At 40.2% G+C, this 19,919-nt stretch overlaps 1 protein-coding gene and 1 long non-coding RNA gene across 15 annotated transcripts in view; one reads left to right on the top strand and one right to left on the bottom strand.

The window, feature by feature from the left end:
• LOC101965612 (regucalcin-like) overlaps window positions 1–19,919 on the bottom strand; it is a 237,350-nt gene that overhangs the window by 66,136 nt on the left and 151,295 nt on the right. For 2 of the 3 annotated variants that reach the window (XR_005731753.2, XR_013432230.1), the window contains exon 1: window positions 7,601–8,060. The exons of the other annotated variant lie outside the window; for it this stretch is intronic. The gene's annotated coding sequence lies outside the window, so the exon portion shown is untranslated. Of the gene's footprint in view, window positions 1–7,600; window positions 8,061–19,919 lie in introns of those variants that run through there. 3 annotated transcript variants of the gene reach the window in all.
• Window positions 17,827–19,919, top strand: part of LOC120888244 (uncharacterized) — a 160,472-nt gene continuing 158,379 nt past the window's right edge. For 3 of the 12 annotated variants that reach the window (XR_013432241.1, XR_013432240.1, XR_013432242.1), the window contains exons 1-2: window positions 17,832–18,108; window positions 18,895–19,005. This is a non-coding gene — a long non-coding RNA (uncharacterized LOC120888244). Of the gene's footprint in view, window positions 18,109–18,894; window positions 19,006–19,135; window positions 19,384–19,919 lie in introns of all 12 variants that reach the window. The other 9 variants (XR_013432236.1, XR_013432233.1, XR_013432237.1 and 6 more) reach the window with 7 other exon arrangements.

Raw genomic sequence — 19,919 nt, 5'->3', positions numbered from 1 at the left:
AGAGGCTTCACTGAGATTAATCAATGATTGCCACAGGACTCAGTTAGGGTATTGTCTCTGAGTTCTCAGTGCGTTGAATACGTATGTCCAAGAACTCAATGTATATAATATGTTTCAGAACCCTCAATCACACTATTACATGACTATGAACATCCTCAATGAGGAAAATATCTGAATGCAAGTGGCTTATCTGGAGGCATTCAATGTGTCTAAGATCTTAGAATGTTTAATCTATGCCTCAAAGATCTCAGGGAGGAAATCCTGTATAAGAAGTCTCACATAGGATGTGACATGAGTGCCAGGCTACTCAGTGAGAACATTATGAGTGTTAGAGTCCTCAGGGAATAGGCTACATCAGTGTCACACCCCTCATTGGGGATATAATTTTGTCAAAGGACTGAGCATTTGTACTGCTTGGGTGAGAGTCTTACATGGAGAGTGTCTGTGTCATAGACCTCAAGGAGACACTTAAAATGTCAGAGGATTCTGTGTTGACAGAAAGATACTGTCTGAGCCCTCCATGATTTTTAAATATGACTAGACAATCAGGATCTCTGCCAGTGAGGCTCTTAGTTGTTCCTGAGCTCTTATTGAGATATTAACTGAGGGACAAACAGAAGGTAGAGGGAGAATATTATCTACATACAGCAAGCCTCTGTGAATATGTGATGTAAGAGTCAGAGGCAACTGGGAGGAGAGGACATGAGTGTCAGAGCCCTGAGTGAGTTTATTATACACGGGACAGAAGAATTCATGGACTCAGTGAGATGATCAAGGAATTTCAGAGCCCTCAATAAGTACACAATATTGAGTGTCAGAGGAGGACTCATTGAGGATATTTCCTGAGTGTCAGGGACCTCCATGAGAATGTTCCATGAGTGCTGAAGGCCTGAGTGAGGACATATATGTGCTGTAATAGGAAGAGACCTGTGCTAGCCTATTATATGTGACAATGCCTTCATATGGACATTTAGTGTCAGAGTCCAGAGGGAGGCTATCACCTGAGTGTCTGAATCCTCATTGAGACTGACACATTTTTCAGAAGATGCACTGAAGATATTTGTTCAAAGTCAGAGGCCTTAATAAGGATGTGATAGGTGTCAAAGTCTTCATTGAGATTATTTTACTATTACTATAGGTCTCAACCAGGGAATTTTCTCTTAAGAGGTCTCAGAGAGTTGAGTATATATGTTAGAGACTAGGGGTAGAGAATGTAGGTATCATAGCCTCACTCACTCTGTTACGTGAGTATGAAGGTCCTTAGTGAAAAAAATTTTCTGACTAGGAGAGGTTTATTGAGAATAGTTTCCTCAGTTAGTATATTTTAGAGATGAAATTTCTAGTGAGTAAGTTTTTTCAAATTTTTTATAGTTATACAGGACACACTAACTTTATTTTGTTTATTTATTTTTATGTGATGCTAAGGATCGAACCCAGTATCTCACACGTGTAAGGAGAGCACTCTATCACTGAGTCACAACCCCAGCCCTTCAGTGAAGAACTTCTATGTGTCAGATGTCTCATTGAGAATAAGGGTGGGAGTGCCAAGGTACCCAGTGAGGACTCTGTATGTGATGGAGTTTTCATGGTTGAAAGAACATCAATGTGAAAGGCCTCAGTGAGATTATAAAATGAGTATCAGAGGCCTTAATGACTACATATTACATGGAAGAGGCTTTACTGAGAAGACGATTTTTGTCAGACTGGTCAGTGAGAAAAATGTGGGCTCAAATGACTCAGTCCCTCCTCTACAAAGGTTGGAGCCCTCTGTGGGGATTTCATGTGTGTCAGAGACCTCAATGAGACACATGCATGTGTCAGAGGACTCATTGTACATACTATGTAACCTTTGGAGGTCTCAGTTATATTTTGAATATCTATCAGAGCATTAATCTGTGCAGACATCAGGTACCCCAGAGAACTTGGTAAGATAGTACTTCAGTGTTAGAGGTCTCATGGAGGTCATTATCTGAGCTTTAGAAGCCTAAGGGTGGATATTATATTCATTTCATTGTCCTGCATGAGGATGATATCCACTGCAGAGTCCTCAGGCAGTATGTTACCAGTGTGAGTGGACTCAGTGCTATATGATGTGAATGTCAGAGGCCTCATGGAGAAATCATGGGAATTTCAGAAGAGGATACATTGAGGATAGGATATGAGTATCAGATACCTGCTTCAGGCTATTATAAAAGTGTCCAAAGACACAATCATTATATCTTATGTGTCAGAAACTTCAGTGATAACACTGTATTTGACATAAGCCTCTGTGAGAATATTGTATGTGGCTGAGGCTTCTCATGGATATTAAGTGTCAGTGTCTAGAGCCAGGGTGTTACCAGACTGCCTGAGGCATCAGTAACAATGTGAACATGACCAAGGTCACAGTTTAGATATATTATTGATGTCAGAGGCCTCTGTGATGATGTGATATGTGCCCAAGGCTTCAGTGAGAATGTGATGTGTTTGTCTCAGGCCTCACATTGGATATTATACTTCATAGAGGCTGCAGTAAATTTACTATACCTGTCAGAGGCCTCAGGTTTCACTTATGGAAATAGGCCTCCATAAGTATATGATGGCTGTCAATAAGATTCTAAGTGGAAGAGACTTCTGTTAGTCAATTACATGTGTCAGATGTCTTCAATATTACATCATTAATACTAGGGTCCTCAGTAAGCCTCTTATAGGTCCTGTAGGTCACAATGTAGATACTGTATGTGTCAAGTCCTCAGGGAGTTAGTGGCCTAAAGGAGTATATTATATCTGCCAGAGGTTTAAGGTAGAATATTAAATGCTCCTGACTCTTCAGTGAGGCTATTAACTGAGTCAGTGGATTCAGCATTGATACTTCATTGCTGTAAGAGGCCTCAGTGAGGACACTATTAGGGTCACAGACCTCATTGAGTCAGAAGTCTTAGTGACAATGGAGGATATGTCAGAGGTCTGAGAATATCATATGCATGTGAATCTTCAGAGATAATATTTTGTGTGTCAGAGGCCTCAGCAAGTATATGGGCTACAGGCCTCAGTGTTGATATTACATGAGCATCAGAAGCCTGAAGGAGGAGGCATTGAATGTGCCCTGAGGGAGGACATTCAAAATGTGTCTGAGGCCTAGCTGAGGATAGTTTGCTTTTTGAAGGGCTAAGAGAAAATATTGTTTGTCAGAGGCCCCAGGGCAGATACCAGGTGTTAGAGGCCTTAGTGTGGGTAGGTGTGAGAACCCTGAATGAAGATATCATTTATTTCAGAAGCCTCAGTGAGACTACAATGTTATTATCACAGGACTCAGTGAATATACTAGATTAGTGTCAGAGGACAAGAAAGGACTTTCTATACATCAGAATCCTCTTGGAGTTTATTATATGGATTTCAAAGACCTCAGGAAAGATATTATGTAATTCTTGGAGCTGTGAGTGGGGACATTTTAAGTTTCAGAGTCCTCAGGAAGTTGATTAGGGGTGAATGTACCTTCAGTGTGATTGTATATGAATGTCAGATGCCTCAGTGATTATGGGATATGAATGTCAGAGGAGGCATGGAGGATATCCTATCAGGGTAAGAGACACCCAGGAGAATTCTATATAAATAGCATAGCCCAAATGAGGATATTGCAGGGGTCAGAGTCCAGTGTACCTATGATAAGAATAGGAGGCCTCTGTAATCCTATCATATACCTTAGAATCTTCATGTGGATATTTACTGTCAGAGTCCAGAGCAAGGCTATGAACTGATAATCAGAAGCCTCAGTGAAAAATCATACATGTGATCCAGGACTCTGTGAAAATATTATGTCTAATCAGAGGCCTCAGTGAGAATGGGTCAGAGTCTTCATTGAGCTTACTCCATGATTGCCACAGGACACAGTTAGGACATGTTCTGTGTTCAGGGCCTCAGTAAGTTGATAATATGCATCTGAGGACTCAGTGTGAATAATATATGTGAGAGAACCCACAGTCACACTAATATATGATGTAAACATCCTTAGTAAGGAAAATATTTGATTGGAATAGACCTTGTTGAAGGCATTGCATATGTTTGACATCTTGGTATGTATAATCTATGGCTTAAATGTCTCATGAAGGAAATCCTATGTGTCTGAGGCCTCACAGAAAATATTATGGAAGTGCCAGGCTACTCAGTAAGAACATTGCATGTGTTAGAGTCCTTAATTAAGAGATTATACCACTGTCACATCCCTCAATAGGATATTACAGTGTGGAATGCCTCAGCATTTGTACAGCTTGGGTAAGAGTCCTCTGTGGAGTTATTGTCTGTGTCAGAGACTTCAAGGGAATACTTAAAAGTGTCATAAGGATCTGTGTTGATAGGAAGGTACTTTCAGAGTCTTCAGTGATTTTTTTAATATTTTAGACAATATGGGTCTTTGTCAGTGAGGCTCTTAGGTGTGCCTGAGCTCTTGCTGATATATACACTGATGGCCAAGAGGATTGAGGATATTTTTTGAGTCCCACAAGTCTCTATGTATAAGTTGTGTAACTGTCAGAGGAACAAGCGAGGAGAGGATATGAGTGATAGAGATCAGAGTAAAGATATTGTACACTTAAGAATCCTCAATAAATAGAATAGGAGTGTTTATGGACTCAGTGAGATAATCAAGAAATGCCAGAGACCTCAGTGAGCATCTGATGTGTCAGAGAAGGACTCACTAAGGATATTACATGAGTGTCAGAGACCTCCATAAGAATGTTTCTTAAGTGCCAAAGCCCTGAGTCATGACATATATGTGCTGTAATAAGAAGTGGACTCTGTTAGCATATTATATGTGAAAGTTCTTTGAGGAGCAAAAGCCTGAGTGAGAATAATATATTTGTTAGGGGACATACTGAAGATATTCTTTCAAGGTCAGAGGCCCCAGTGAGGATGTGATATGTGTCAGACTTCACTGAGTTTATTTTGTTATCACCACAGGCCTCAATTACTATTTTATATGACTGTGAGGTGAAGAAAACTTCTGAATATTAGAGGACTTCCTGAGGATTTTGTCCTCATTGAATATATTTTAGGGCTCAGAGTTCTCAGTGAGGAAATTCTATGTGTCAGAGGCCTCCTTGAGAATAATGATGGCAGTGCCAGTGTACCCAGTGAGGACCTTGTATGTGATGAAGTTTTCAGGGTAGAAAGAATATCAGTGTGAAAGGCCTCAGTGAGATTATGAAATGAACACCACAGGCCCTCGTGATGATCTAATATGTGTAAGAGGCCTCACTGAGAATAGAATCTCTCTCAGAGGTCAGTGAGGAAAATACAGGCTCAAATGACTCATTCCATACTGTACATAGGATGGAATCCTCAGTAGAGATTTTGTATGTGTTAGAGACCTCAATGAGACATATATTTCTCTGAGGACTCATTGTACCTCATGTTACCTACAGAGGCCTCAGTACTTCTGGATGACTCTCAGAGGGTCTAAATCTGTGTGGACTTCTGGTGCCCCACAGCACTCAGTGTGATATTCCTTGAGTGTAAGAAGCCTTGATTAGGATATTTCTGAATGACAGAAGCCTCAGGGTGGATATTATATTGGTCTCACTGTCCTGTATGAGGATTATATCCATTTCAGAGTCCTCAGTAAGAATATCATTAGTGTTTTGGGACTCAAATGAGATAGGGTGTGAATGTCAGAGGCCTCAGGGAGGATTCATGTTGGCATTAGAGGAAGACTCACTGAGGATGTTATTTGAGTGTTAAAAACCTTTCTGAGGCTTTTATAGAGGCTTCATATAGATATTAAGTGTCAGAGTTCAGTGCCAGGCTATTACCAGAGTATATGAGGCTTCACCAACCCATCCCCTTGAATGGGATCAAGGTCACAGTACAGATATCCTGTTCATGGCAGTGGCCTCAATGACAATATGTGGAAGATTCTTCAGTGACAATATAATGTGTTTATTACAGGTTTCACATTTGACATCATATTTTGTAGAGTCGGCAGTAAACTTACTATACTTGTCAGAGGCTTCAGTTTTCTCCTATAGAAAGGGACCTCTGTGAGTACATGATGGCAGTACCAGAGGCATCAAGAAGGCATTCTAAGTGGAAGAGACCTCTGTTATTTAATTATACATCTCAGATGTCTCCAATACTTTATTGTTAGTATTAGAGACCTCAGTATGACTCATAGATACTGTAGGTGTCAATGTAGATATTAAATATTTCAAAGACCTCAGGAAGTTAGAGGCCTCGGGGAGTATATTATACCTCTCAGATGGTTCAGGGAGTAGTTTAAATGCACCAGCCACCTCAGCAAGTCTATTCCTAAGTCAGATGTCTCAGTACCAGTACTTCATTATTGTCAACAGCTTCAGTGAAGATACCATTAGGGTCACATGCCTCAGTGAGAATACTGAATGCATTTGAATCTTTAGTGAAAATGTGACTTGTGTCAAAGGATTTATGATATCATATGTTTTAGAACCTTCTCTGAGAATATTATAGTTGTCAAAAGAGTCAGTCAGTAATATATTATATGTCAGAGCCCTCAGTGAAGACTGTGTCTTTTTAAATAGTTTCATGTGTTTAGTGAGAGCTCTGAATAAAAATATTATTGTGTTTCAGAGGCCTCAATGTGGTGTTTCTTGTTTGTCACAGGCTCTCATGGATATTTTTTGACTGACACAGGCCTCAATAATGATATTGAGCATGTTAGAAACCTCTGTGAGGATATTATATGTCAGAGCCCTCATTGATTATATGTGTAGAGGACTCATTGAAAATATTATAGGTGTCAAAGAACTTAGTTTTTATGTGAGTTTTAAAGATCTTATTGAGAATATTTTTATGTGACATAGGCTTCCACAAGGATTTCATATATGTGTCAAATGCCTCAATGAAGATATTATATTTTTCCTAGTTCTCTGTGAGGATATCTTATGAGTGTGAAGGTTTGACATGTTATTTTCTAGGGGTCTCAATGTGTATGGGATATCAGCCAGTGGTATCATTAATGATATTTATTGATAACAAACTCATATTATTTCAGTGCATACAATATATGTTAGAGTCTTCATAAGGATATTATATTGTATTTGAAGCCTCAGTGAAATGTTTTTAAATGTAAAAGGCCTAATTGAGGGTATTATACTATTCTTTCCTGTTAAAAGAAAACAGGAAACAAATGGTCAAAGCTATTCCCAAAGGCTTCAAGCAGGAATGAAGTAAGCAACAAAGTACTATAGAGTTGGATAACAAACAAAATCTTGGAGTAAATATCCAGATGCTCACTTATTTACAAATAAATGACTAAACAGATAAACAAAAGAGGCTAAATAAAAACCTATTATGCAGAATTTCAAGTAATTGAGGTGGACATTTGGCCCTCAAAGAGTTAGGCCTGACTTCCCACTCCTTAAGAGGGGGCTCTGCATAGTGACTTACTCCAAAACAATATATATATATAATGTGTACATGTAGAGAAACATAACTTCACAGTGAGAAATCTGGCAAACACTACATCAGTCAGGTGAGCACCTTGAGGATATGAAATGAAGAATAGCACTTCATCTGTAATCTGCTTTCCCCAATCCATTACCTGTCTACATATGAGAAAAACATCAACTGAAAATCTAAAAAGTACCTGATAGGTACTCCTCAACTGTCAAGTCCTCCTCAAACATCAAGGGCATCAGAGAAAGGAAGGTCAGAGAAACTGTCGCTACGAAGAAAAGCCTATGGAGAAAGGATGACAGTCTTGCGGGATCTTGGATGGGGTCCTGGAACTGAAAGAGTCTGTACTGAGAATTCAAAGGAAACACAGACATTAGTTAATAAGAGCATATCAGTATCTGTTTGTCATGAAAAATCATGTATGAAGTTAACATATCTGAGATAGCTCACATAAGTCATAAGAGAAAAAAAACTGGGTAGAAGTTACATAATAGATCTCTGCATTTTCTTTGCAATTTCTGTGTAAACATAAAACTGCTCTAAAATTAAATCTTAAGACATGGCTATATTTTTCAAACACCTGCTCATTTAATTACTCAGAATGTCAATTACTAATAATTGACATTCTTAACTAGTTCTGCATTTTGTTAAGAGCATTTATAACAAAAATGTGTCAAACTAACTTAATATAAGATAAATACTTATTTTATATGTTTTATGTTAAAGTAATAATATGTTTAAACTTATTTATCATTATTTATTTTGCTATTGCTAGGTTCTGGATTTTCTCTAAAAAAAATTCAAAACTTTAGAGAAAAACATCTACGTTTTAGAGACACTATTTCAAGTCATGGTTGAACTTTTTCAAAAGAGACATGATAAAAAATATGTTACAAGAGCAGATTGATTCATTGTGAATGAATCATTGATGCCAAGGAAGTCTTATCTTTTATTTGTTTCTATGTATACCCTTCAACAGTAATAGCATCAAATATTTGCCACTAGGAAAAATATTTAAATGAAAAATGTAAACAGAATTTGTGACAATAACTTATGATGCTTTCTAAAAAAAGAAAAATTTAAAAGAATACCAAAGTCAGTTTCCTCCATGATGTTCTTCAGAAGTGTTAAAACTAGAGAAACATCAATGGAAGCACGGTTTATGAGTGATATTAGATATTCTCATGTTTTACAGGGAAATCATATTTTAGAAATCATAAAAATATTGGATGCGCAAACTCTTGAATGTTTTCAAATGTAGTTTCTTTTTTCAAATGTAGTAAGTTTCTCATTGATATAGCTAGTCATAAAGCTAATACAAACAAAGAATCAATGGGGCTGGGATGTAGCTCAGTGGTGGCATACCTTATCCAGAATTCAGGAGGCCCTGGGTTTGATCCCTAGCACCACAATTTTTTTTTTTTAAATCAGTGCCTTATTTGTGTAGTCAAATAGAAAGTGAACAATCACCACTCTTAGGAAAATGTTAAGCCTGAAAAACAGTTAAGAATCAAAATACTCTTACAATAGAAATAGCCTATTGTGACCAGATGTGTCATATCATAAAGTACATTCACATTAAACTATCAAAGTATCAGAATCAAAATACTCTTACAATAGAAATAGCCTATTGTGAGCAGATGTGTCACATCATAAAGTATATTAATATTAAATATCCTCTCAGAACAATAAAAAAGACTTTGATTACCATTTAGAAGGAGAAAATGGCTATAATATAGATTAGAAAATTATTAAGAAATTATAAACATGAGGTGAGGGGCTGTGGGCACGGAGAGCGGGTGGCCCAGGCTTGGCGGGTGGAAGGGTTCCTCCTGCAGGGTTTGTGGAGTGAGCCGGGTGCACAGGGGTGGTTGTGTTGTGACCCCACTGGCTGTCTGTCTATCTTGAGGAAGAGCTGAGTGGGCGGGAAGGATGGAGGACCAAGGGTAGTTGTCGTGGAGGTGATCTGGGTGAAACAAAATATTTTCCAAAAGTTATAAGTTTCTGTTGAACTACTATATTTCACGTTTCTCAGCCTTAACTTCTGTAAAAATCATGTTATATTGAATAAAAGGCAATTTTTAATAAATACAGAATCTCACTTTGAAAAAGGTACAGATGGACAAATGTTTTTATCTTGTGGTTTTCCTGTTTATTCATGTTAAACAGTATGTAGAATCAAATCCATAAAAATGGAAGCTGTTTGAATCAGACCATCCTGATTCTAAGGTAACACAGAAGATCAGCTTTCTTTAAAATGGACAGAGAACTGGTATATGTGTGCTTTTTGTTTTTCTCTGGTGGGGAATTAATATGAATTATCAAGTTTTCAAAGGTTTCCATTTGTGGTCGTTAAAAAAAACATAGCTGTAATTTTGTGAACCTCATGCCAATAGCAGTGGGATTTGCCTCCACCTCTGATGTGGAGCTGTCCTGGTCAACTGCCTTGACTTTTATAAGATGTGAAAGGAGCTATGTGGGGCAGTTTCAGAATCTAGACCTCACCAGCTTTCAGAGCTTTTCACAACCTCCTCCCCCTCTGCCCCCAGCCCTTGAGGAACTCTGGACCCCCAGGAAGAGAAGAAGACCCAGTACCGAATTTTAGGGTCTCTCAGCTGCTAAACTACACATGCAGTGCCCTCCCCCCTCCCCAGGGAAGCTGCATGAGGAAGCCCAATAGGCATCAGAGCAACCAGTTGGACACAGCATGGTGAGAAGTATAGGTAAGGGTTGTTTTCAGCCACAAAGTTTCAGGTTAAGGGATTCAGTGCAGCCACAGAGTCCAAAAATCTAATCCTCCACCAAAAGCTGGTACAAAAAAATTAGTCATCTTTCAAAAACTCCACTTAAGCACATCCTTCTTTACAAACTGCTATATACAAAGAGATTCTGTACCAACATTTTAATGATCTTTTTCTATTCAATGTGTCAAAAGGAGGTAATATCACATTCATCATTTTCAGAAAAATGCATTAGAGAATAATATTAATAGAAAAGATTATTTTTATACTTTGAAAATTTGTAATTAATTTCTCCTATTCAAAATTATACTTGTATTTTTATTTTTAAATAAATTAAAATTTACAGTACTTTTATCAGTGTAAGAGCTCCAAGGCTTCAACCTATCTTCAATTTCTCAGGGACAGGCAGCCAATTCTGCAGGTGATATTTCATCCATTGTATTGTTATCTGATTTTTTCTTTTTCTTGAGAATTTTTTTTCTCCTTGGCTTAGAGGAGTGAGAAAATCTATTGGGGTAAAATTCACCTAGACTAATGTGAGAAATGAAGCACACATGTGGAAATCTAGGCTCTAGCTTGAGAAACAAAATCATTGTGACAGATAGTTTTGTTTTAGCACAAAAATTTCATCCTTAGAGTTTAGATTTTTTTCACTTTATTTTATTTGTGTGTGTGTATATATATATATATATATATATATATATATATACACACATACACATATATTTTTTTAATGAGGTGCAGGGGATCAAACCCAGTGCTTCATATGTGCTAGGCAAGTGCTTTACAACTGAGCTGCAACTCCAACCTCTAAAATTTAGAATTTTTCAATGAACGAAGCAGAGTTACTTGATAAATCTCAAATTAAAGGCAAACATTCTTGCCATAGGCTAAAAATAAGTAATATTCATTTACCTCTTTGAAATCATTGATTTTTCTCAGGTAGAATTTTCCCCAAGTATCTGAAAGTCCAAAAGGAACCTTGCTACCTGTCCTACTGCCTTTCTCACTAGCAGAGCCCCACCTGGCCTGGCTGTCTGGAACTCCTTCCCCAGGATGCACTTCAGGATGGACAATTTGGGGAATCATATGCATGCACCACAATCTGGTTCCTCGGCCTCCCACTGTCTTTTTCTGGACAGTCCCCAGCCTGGCTTCCTCTGGCTCTCTGCTTCCCTATTTTTGCTCCATCATGCTGAGCTACATAGAATGGCAGAAGAAAGACATCAGGGTGGTTTCTGATGGCTTTGTACACTATATAAACTAGGCCTCCCTAACTTTTTGTTGCCCAAAAGAAACACCCCCTCATGATCAAACCATTGTTTGGGGGCTTTGTTACCCATACTCAACATAACCTCTAACTATGTTCCCAACCTGATGCCCTCTAGTCCCTGAGAAGTTCATCACAGTCATTTGAATAATGTCAACTGAAATTGTGCAGTACCCAGCCTGTGCAGTTGTCTGTGGTGACCCTACACTGTCCTCAAACCATGAAGCATGAAAGTTTACAGTTGTAGTGTTATGGGAACACTAAAAAATTTCAGATGTGGAACATTTTGGACTTCAGATTTCTGGATTCAGGATGCTCAGCATATGTATGGACCGTGAAGCTGTTTATTGTTTCCATTTGACAGTGTTTAACTTACTTACTACTATTTCACAAGCCCCACACACAAAGCCTCAGAACATCACTGGCCTTGTCAGCCCCTATATTTCTGGGGTTCCTGGGGGCTCAGCTGGACAATTTTTCCCCTGATCTCTCTTGGGGTTCTTCATAAAGTTACTGCTCATGGTGGTGGAGGCTGGAATTATCCCAAGACCCACTGGGATGTGGGCTGACTGGGCCTCTCCCTATCTCTGGGATGGCCTTTTGGGGCCACTCTGCCCTGCTTATGAAGGGGGTGGGGCAGACCTTTGGTTGATGGTTCTAAGAGGGAGCAGCCCAAGGCAGGGCCTGAAGCTGCTGTCCTCCTCTCATGGAAGCCTGAGTTGAGTGTAGGAATCTACACACGTGCTTCTCAGAGAATAATTGCAGGGTGGCATTTCCAGTGTTCCTGGCACAGCAATCAATTCTGCCAAGGCACTGTGCTGCTTAGTTAAGTCACGGGGCAGAGAGTACAGTGAGCTCTTCAACCAACTTGGTCCAGACTTGTGATATTGCTTACACCCTTCTGTCAGAATGACTTTCTTTCTTTCTTTCTTTCTTTCTTTCTTTCTTTCTTTCTTTCTTTCTTTCTTTTTTTCTTTTTTTTTCAGAAAGGGCTTAATCAAAATTAAATTTAAAAAAAAGAAATTTTAACTCCCCAAAGGAAGGATTATGAATTAGGCCAACTGACAGTGCTAAGAAATATGGGAACCTAGAAGAAACTGACCAGTAAAAAATGTACACGTTACACAAGGGGACCTTGTAACATCCAGCCTAACTCAGACAAGGTGAAAGGAAACATTCAGAGAAACTGAGGACCCTGCATGCGACTCTTGGTGCTGCTGGGTCCTAGGCCCCAACTGAGCCATCACCACAGGGAAATGTGACAGTACCCTTCCACCTTTGTGGGATGGAAAACATGGTCTCCCAGGAGCCTCTGTGACCTTAGGAAAATGTCTCACCCCACAGACGCTGCCTTCCAATTTATTTTTGCATTTTCCAGAACATTTTAATAATTTCCAAATTATCTGATCGACCTTCTTGAGGCCAACAGTGCTAAGGCATGCCTGTTGAGCAAGTTACTGAGACTTGGGAAAAGGAAAGAAGGAGGTATGGTTTTAGAAGAGCAGAGACTGAGGACAAAAATAATCCTTTTTATTTTCTTGGGAACTTGTCAAGTTAATAATAAATTATGCACAAAAAGTGAGTAATTTATCTGATTCACAGAAATCAGAGAATTCATAGTGGAAATAATAAATTATGAATGTCACCTTAACAAATGACATTCACCATTAGGTTCAAAGTAGTATAATTATATGCAATTATTGTTATTATTATATATGACCACATGACATGGGAGTCAGGAAATCAACTTGTTACTAAGTCAGTTTCTGCTAGTCTCAGATACTTCAAAAATAGTTCAGAGAATACTCATGAGTGACATTTATCAGTATGAGGCGCCTGATGACAGGCTGAGGGAGACGGCTGGCATTAATAAGCTGCACAGAAACCTGTAGTAGAAGAGGTGGGAAAATCAGTTCTGAGAATCCAGTGAATAGACATACATTAGAGGATTCTAATTTCCTTTTTAAAATTCCTTGCTGTATACAAGGAATGGACAAGAATGTGAATTCATGTTATCATGTGTACTATAGATGTAATTTTGGGTTTTGACTGAGTTTTTGCTCTAGCTTAGGGGTTTAAGGAACACAGGTAAAACGTTGTAATCAGCTAATTGATAATCATCGCTAGCAAGTCTTCATCTTGCTTAGCTGGTAATTCTGCAAAATGAATCATATTTGGAGGTTCTTTTAATTTTTTGAAGGAGAGGCTTTTTTCTTTCACATTTTATAAGTAAAGACTATTTTAAGACATGCTTTCAAGAACAGCACTGAATAAAACTGGCACCTAATTTTTTTAAAATGTGAAATTAAAAGAAGGATTCTTTTAAAAGAGTATTTAAGAGAGCAACACAGCTGGCTATCACTATCAATACTCTTATCATGCCAATCAAATCTTTTGCATGGTCTAGGTCTCCCTCAAGACCCATCAACATAACTAACATAATGCTTATTAATATTAGCATTAAAATCATTTGGAATGAGTTTGATAGACCTTCCTTGTCTTAGTTCCAGCGTCTGCCATGTTTAATAGTGTGTGAAAGGGCAGAATTTAAATTTGTGGGGAAATATGAAAGATGGCCAGTGAGAAATTTTTTCCTGAACCTTTCCAGATTCAAAGTAACTAGAATACTGTGCGGGGTGCTATCTGAAAATAAGTAAGTGCATATGGCTTGATATGGGAGGTGGTACATTTGCCCCTCCAAGCAGTCCTGGGCCTGGTCCTAATCAGAGAAGCGTGGGAGGCCACTGACACTGCTGGGACTCTGTGTGTCAGCCTAGCGCCTAGCATGCTGTGGACTGCTGATGCCAGTCTTCACACACATGAGCCCCATCGGGATGCTAATTCTGAGACCCACTGGTACATGTGGAAAATCTCGTGAAGTTTTTCTGGAACATGTGAAATAGGGATGGTTTTGCCTATGGTGGAGCGTGAAGCAAGTATGCTGAATGCTTTTGTACACTGTGGCCCAGTGGGAAAGCCTGCTGTGAAGGCTCCTGAAAGCACTCTGTTGTGAGTAAACCTATGGACCTACTAGTTAAACTGGAGGACTAACACAAACCTCTACATTTTCATGCATTTCATTCAAAATCATTGGCACTCTAAAATGAGATTATTCACCTTCAGCAGCTTTAAAGTCTTATAATGACTGAAAACTGAGCTTACAAATAAATTAAAATTTATCTCTGCCAAAAAAAAGAAAATCCATATACTCTATGAAAAGAGCATAAACTTTATAAAAAACCTAATTTTGAAATGTATCATTGTGCTTTGGGATACTTGAACTTGTGGGGAGAATCTTTTGATGGAACTGCTGCTTCTAATTGGAAAAAAAAACTATATTTGGGGCTGGGGATGTGGCTTAGTGGTCGGATCAGTGCTAGCACACAGGAGGACACAGCTTCCATCTCTAGTACCAAAACAACAACAACAAACTATATTTTGTACACAAATGTGCTAAAATTGAGATGTCAATCTGCAGTCTACAAATTTGCTTAAGATCATCAAAGCAAACAAATTTAAAATATATGTTGAGCTTCCTCTTGTGAAAATATATGTTGACATGTGTAGCTCTAAGTTTTAAAAAGACTATTTCTAGGGAAAGATTTAAGCTGAACATTTAGTTCTTCTTAGTATAAAGAAACCAGAATGGAGAATATATTAAGCAGAGTTTGCTTTGAACATAGTAGATACCTTCCTACAAACAGAGAAAATTTTTGATTTAAGATTCTATAGAGAAGCAGTAACTGAAGGTGTCAGTAACTTCAAATTTATACAGTTGTGAAGATAATTTCAGGAAATCTTATAAAGAAAAATAAGGAAAGCCATATGAGAAAAAGGCATTTTTCAGAAAATGCCAGTACCTACTATTGGAGAAAATAATGGCTAAGAAACTGATTAAACAATGTGAATATTAGCAGGAGTAAGAACTCTGCTCATGCTATTTATAGCATGCAGGTAATTAACAAAAAGAAGTATTATAAAATTGTTATTATTAAAGCTTTTCTATTGAGGAAAGCAAAAAGCAATAAAAAATGAAATAAACTTTATTTGTATGTGAAATAAACTTTATTTATTTATTTATATATTTTTTAAAAAAATATTTACTTTTAAGCTGTAGGTGGACACAACACAATGCCTTTATTTTTATGTGATGCTGAGGATCGAACCCAGGTCTCACCCATGCTAGGCAACACTCTACTGCTGAGCCACAATCCCAGTCCCTATTTTTTGATATATACATTTTTTTTTTAGCTGAAGATGGACAGGATACCTTTATTTATTTATTTATATTTATGTGATGCTGAGGATTGAACCCAGGGCTTTACACATGCGAGGTGAGTGCTCTACCACTCAGCCACAATCCCAGCCCTGAAATAAAATTTATTTAATGTAAAAAATTAAAATTCTAGATGGGCTGAAGATTATTAACTGCTTAGATGTAGCTGATGTTAGTATAAACTGTATTCCATGCTGGGGGATAGTTATTAGAAAGGCCCACCAAACCAAGTTTCTGGAATTTCCCCATCAGGTAGAAACTATTTTAATTATCACACTAGCAAGTGGCTTAATGGAAATGAAATGTGATATACCTGTTTCTCATTTAAAATTTTCAGTAAACATATAAAGTGACAACTGTGAAACTGGAGTCAATCAGTGTTGCATGGCAAACTAAGTCATGATTAAAACTGCTCCATTTATGTCTGATGTGCCAAAATGCATCCTGCTATCATGTATAACTAATTAGAACAAATAACATATTTTTAAAAACTGCTTAAGCAAGCAAAACTACGCTGAAATTTCACTTTAATCCAGTTAGAACATCAGCCATTAAGAGTAAAAACAATAATAAATGGTGGACAAGATGTGGAGGAAAAGAAACACTTTTATACTGTTGATGGGATTGTAAATTATTACAACCAGTATGGAAAACTAGTATGGAGGTTCCTCAAAAGACCTGGCATGGAACCACCATATGACCCAGCTAAACCACTGGATAGTATTTATCCTTAAGAATTAGTCATACTACAGCTACAGATGCATACCCATTTTATAACTGCTAAATTCACAATTGCCAAACTATGGAATCAGCCAAGGCGTCCATCAGTGAATGAATGGATAAAGAAAATATGGTATGTATACACAAAGGAGCTTTATTCAGCCAGGAAGAAAAATGAAATCATGGCATGTATAAGAAAATGAATAGAACTTGAGAACTTAGGTTAAGTGAAATAAGCCAAACTCAGAAGGTCAAAGGTGGTATGTTTTCTCAGATATGTGAAAGCTAGAGAGGAAAAAGGAAAATAAAGGTGTGCGTGTGGGGGGGGGAATCTCATGTAAATCTATAAATCAAGAGAAGATATCTGCTGAGGGGAGGGAAGTGGGGGGGAGGGAGCAAGCGTTAAAAAGGACAAATACTGGTTAATGCTCCTGGCCAAATTGTTACATTGTGTTCATGTACGAATATGTACAACAAATCCCCCATTATGTACAACTATAATGTGCCAGTAAAACTATTAAGACAGATAAGCTGTTTAAATCATAATTTATAGTTTCATAAAATCAACTTTCATCTAATTATGGAAAAATTAAACTTGACTGTCATTTTGGTTGTGTTCTGGAAAAAGAACCATCAAATTAAGGGTACATAAGTTAAAGCTAAAAATCAAGCCTCATGCCATGAATAAGCAATATGGGAGAGTAAGCCCAAGCAGGTATATTTGGTTGTTTCTATTTATGTATGCTTCTTATACTTTGAAATTCCTAAAACCAGGGAGACTGGCTTGGTATTTTGGGAAACATACTGGAAAATAGGAGAACTTTTCATTTTAGCAAAAACAATAAAAATAATAAATGCACCACGTTTCCCGCTTTTCCCGCTCCGTCGGTTGACACACATCTATTTTCTCAGCAGAAACTCGGGATCTAGACCTCTGGAGGGCGCGGGGCGAGCAAACAGCCAGCGCCTCCTGCACGCAGCGAGGTGGCGGGCGGCGCTGCAGCGGAGCGTCCCCCCCCCCCCCTGCCCATCCTTTATGGAGTTCTGGGCTGGGAAAGCATCCCTGCAATTCAGTGGACGGAAAGGCGACCAGGCCCCCGCGGGGCTGTGAGCTCAGTGGCCTCAGAGACGCGCAGCGAGGGAGGGACGCGGCCTGCAGGGTAAAGGCAGGCTCGCTGGGCAGGAACCGCCAGGGAAGCGGGGAAAGGCCTAAGGGGCGGGGCCTGCGCAGCTCAAAGGGACCTGCCCCCGCCAGCGAAGCTAGCAGGGCCACTGGGGCGGGGCACTAGCCAGCGAGTGAAGAAGGTCGGACGCCGGGGGGCGTGGCCTGCTCAGGCGGGTGAGGCCGGTCGGACGGTGGAGGCGGGGCCTGGGCGGGCGAAGAAAGGGCGGGGCGGGGCCTAGGGGCGGAGCTTTGGCGGGGTGGCGGAGCGGGTGGGTCCTTGCTGCCCTAGACAGTCACTGGCCAGATGGCTGCGGTGGTGGCTGCTGGCAGGTGGAGGTGAGGAGCTGAAGGGCCCGGGCTGCTGGGTCAGCCGGAGCTGGCCGTCGCCAGAAGCCAAGAAGCGGATCTGCAGCTGGGAGCGCACCCCAGGCCGGCAGAGGAGGAGGCTGCAGCCGAATCCGGGAGCGCTGCTTGCTGTTTTCTCGCGCAGCCAGTGCCTGAGGCGGCTGCGGCGGCGAGGCCCCGGGTACCGAGGGGCGGCGGTGGAAGGGCCGCGGTGCCCAGGGTCGGTGGCGGCGGGAGCTAGGCCCTCCCTTGGTCGGCAGCGCGCGGCTGCGGCGAGCTGGCGGAGACCACCCTTTCGCTCCGCTCCACCTCCGCTCTGGGACGCCCGGCGCCGCGGGCCAGGAGGGCTGGGGGCGCCGCGCTGGACGCCGGCCCTCACGGGGGCTCCGAGGACCCCGCACCCTCCCGCAGACACACCCCAGGGACGGGGCGGGCGGCGGCAGGCGTGCGGGGCCGCGGGACAGATGTGCGGGGCGCGGTCTCTGCCAGGTGGCCAGCCCCTGGTGGCCCGGGCGCTGGACCCAGACCCTTTTGTCTCCTGGCAGAGCTGGACTCGGGCTGCTGCGCGGGCGCCGCTACCGGGCGCCTGTGCTCTGGAGGAGTTCGCCACTTCGTGGAGCGGGAGGTGGCGTCAGACCCAGTCCTGCGCGTTGCCCTTGGTGCGGCACAGGGAAAGAGTCACGCTGTAGTGTGTTTGATTCATCATTAATGGAAGGGATCGTCTCCTTCCCATTTCTGTTAACCAGTTCCCATCCCGCCGCAACCCTGGGGTTCTTTTCCTAGATTTTGCAAAATACCAACAAAAAAGTGTGGCGAGTCCAGTCGACAGCCCCTGACTGCCGGGCATGGGGAGCTGAGAGTGCTTTCTTGGAGGGGCTGTTCCACCAAGCTAGCCTCAGAGCCTTCTGGCCAAAATGAAGGGTGTCACTCCATCAAGTGCTTCAAGTCTCTTTCTCTCCCTTTCTAGGGTGAAAAGATTTCAAAAATCGATATTAAATTATTAAAATCTGGCTGCTTAGGAATTACAATCATAGAAGAAAATAATGCAAAAGGGAAATAGAACGAGTATCTTTGAGGGGTAAGTGTCCCAACTTCTTGAAAGTGTCAGAGATGAGATGTATGGATTTTTGAGATTGATGGGTGAATTGTAAATAAGCTTTTAATATATGGCATTTTGCACTAAGATATTTTTGTTTGTTTTGTTTTAGTTACTTATGGAAATTGTGGATTACCTGGACATCTTAAGACCCAGGAACCCATTTATTAAGAATCTGCTGTCTTGAAAAATGCATTTTATGAATACTTTGGATTAAGAAGGTGTAAACAGTGGTTTGTCATGTCTGCCACATAAGAGATAATCTGAATCAGTTCCCTCGCAATTGCCCAGATGCCTAAAACTGGCAAGAACTAGTACTTGGAGTGGTCATCCTTCAACAGGAAATACAGAGCTACCTATGTACTATATCATTAATTCTTAACCGCAAATATTGAGAGCAAATGCTGTGTGTTTTTAAGAACAGTTTATAAAAAAATTTCATACAATATTATATGTTTCACCTAGTATCAAGAGTAAAATATAGGGGAAAATAGAAAGAAAAACTGAAGAAAAAGTAAATAGCTAAAAAAGTATCTATTACTAAATCAGATGAGCTTTGTTAGGTTGATTTCTGTTGGAGATCCAGCAGTGAGCAGAGTAGGCAGAGTCCTACCTTCTTGGAGCTTGAATTCTTATTTCTGTAGAGCGAGAATAGCTGAGGTAAATAAGACACATTAATTTCTGTTGTTGCTTTTTCATTGTATTTTTAACTAATTTTGGAGTTTGATGATTTTTCCAGTTCTGTTGTTAATGGAACTAAGTTGAAATAATCACGTTCTTAGACTGGCTTCTTCCATTTCTGCTCCTTCTGCTTCTGTTAGGGCCTTGTGTGTCTTGTTGGACGGCCCTTGTCTAGAGTTGGCTTAGAGTGGAGCTCCCTGGTGACCTGGGACTTC

Source organism: Ictidomys tridecemlineatus (genome assembly GCF_052094955.1).
Source record: "Ictidomys tridecemlineatus isolate mIctTri1 chromosome 1 unlocalized genomic scaffold, mIctTri1.hap1 SUPER_1_unloc_4, whole genome shotgun sequence".
NCBI lineage: Eukaryota > Metazoa > Chordata > Mammalia > Rodentia > Sciuridae > Ictidomys > Ictidomys tridecemlineatus.
This window is presented reverse-complemented; position numbering and strand designations above follow the sequence as displayed.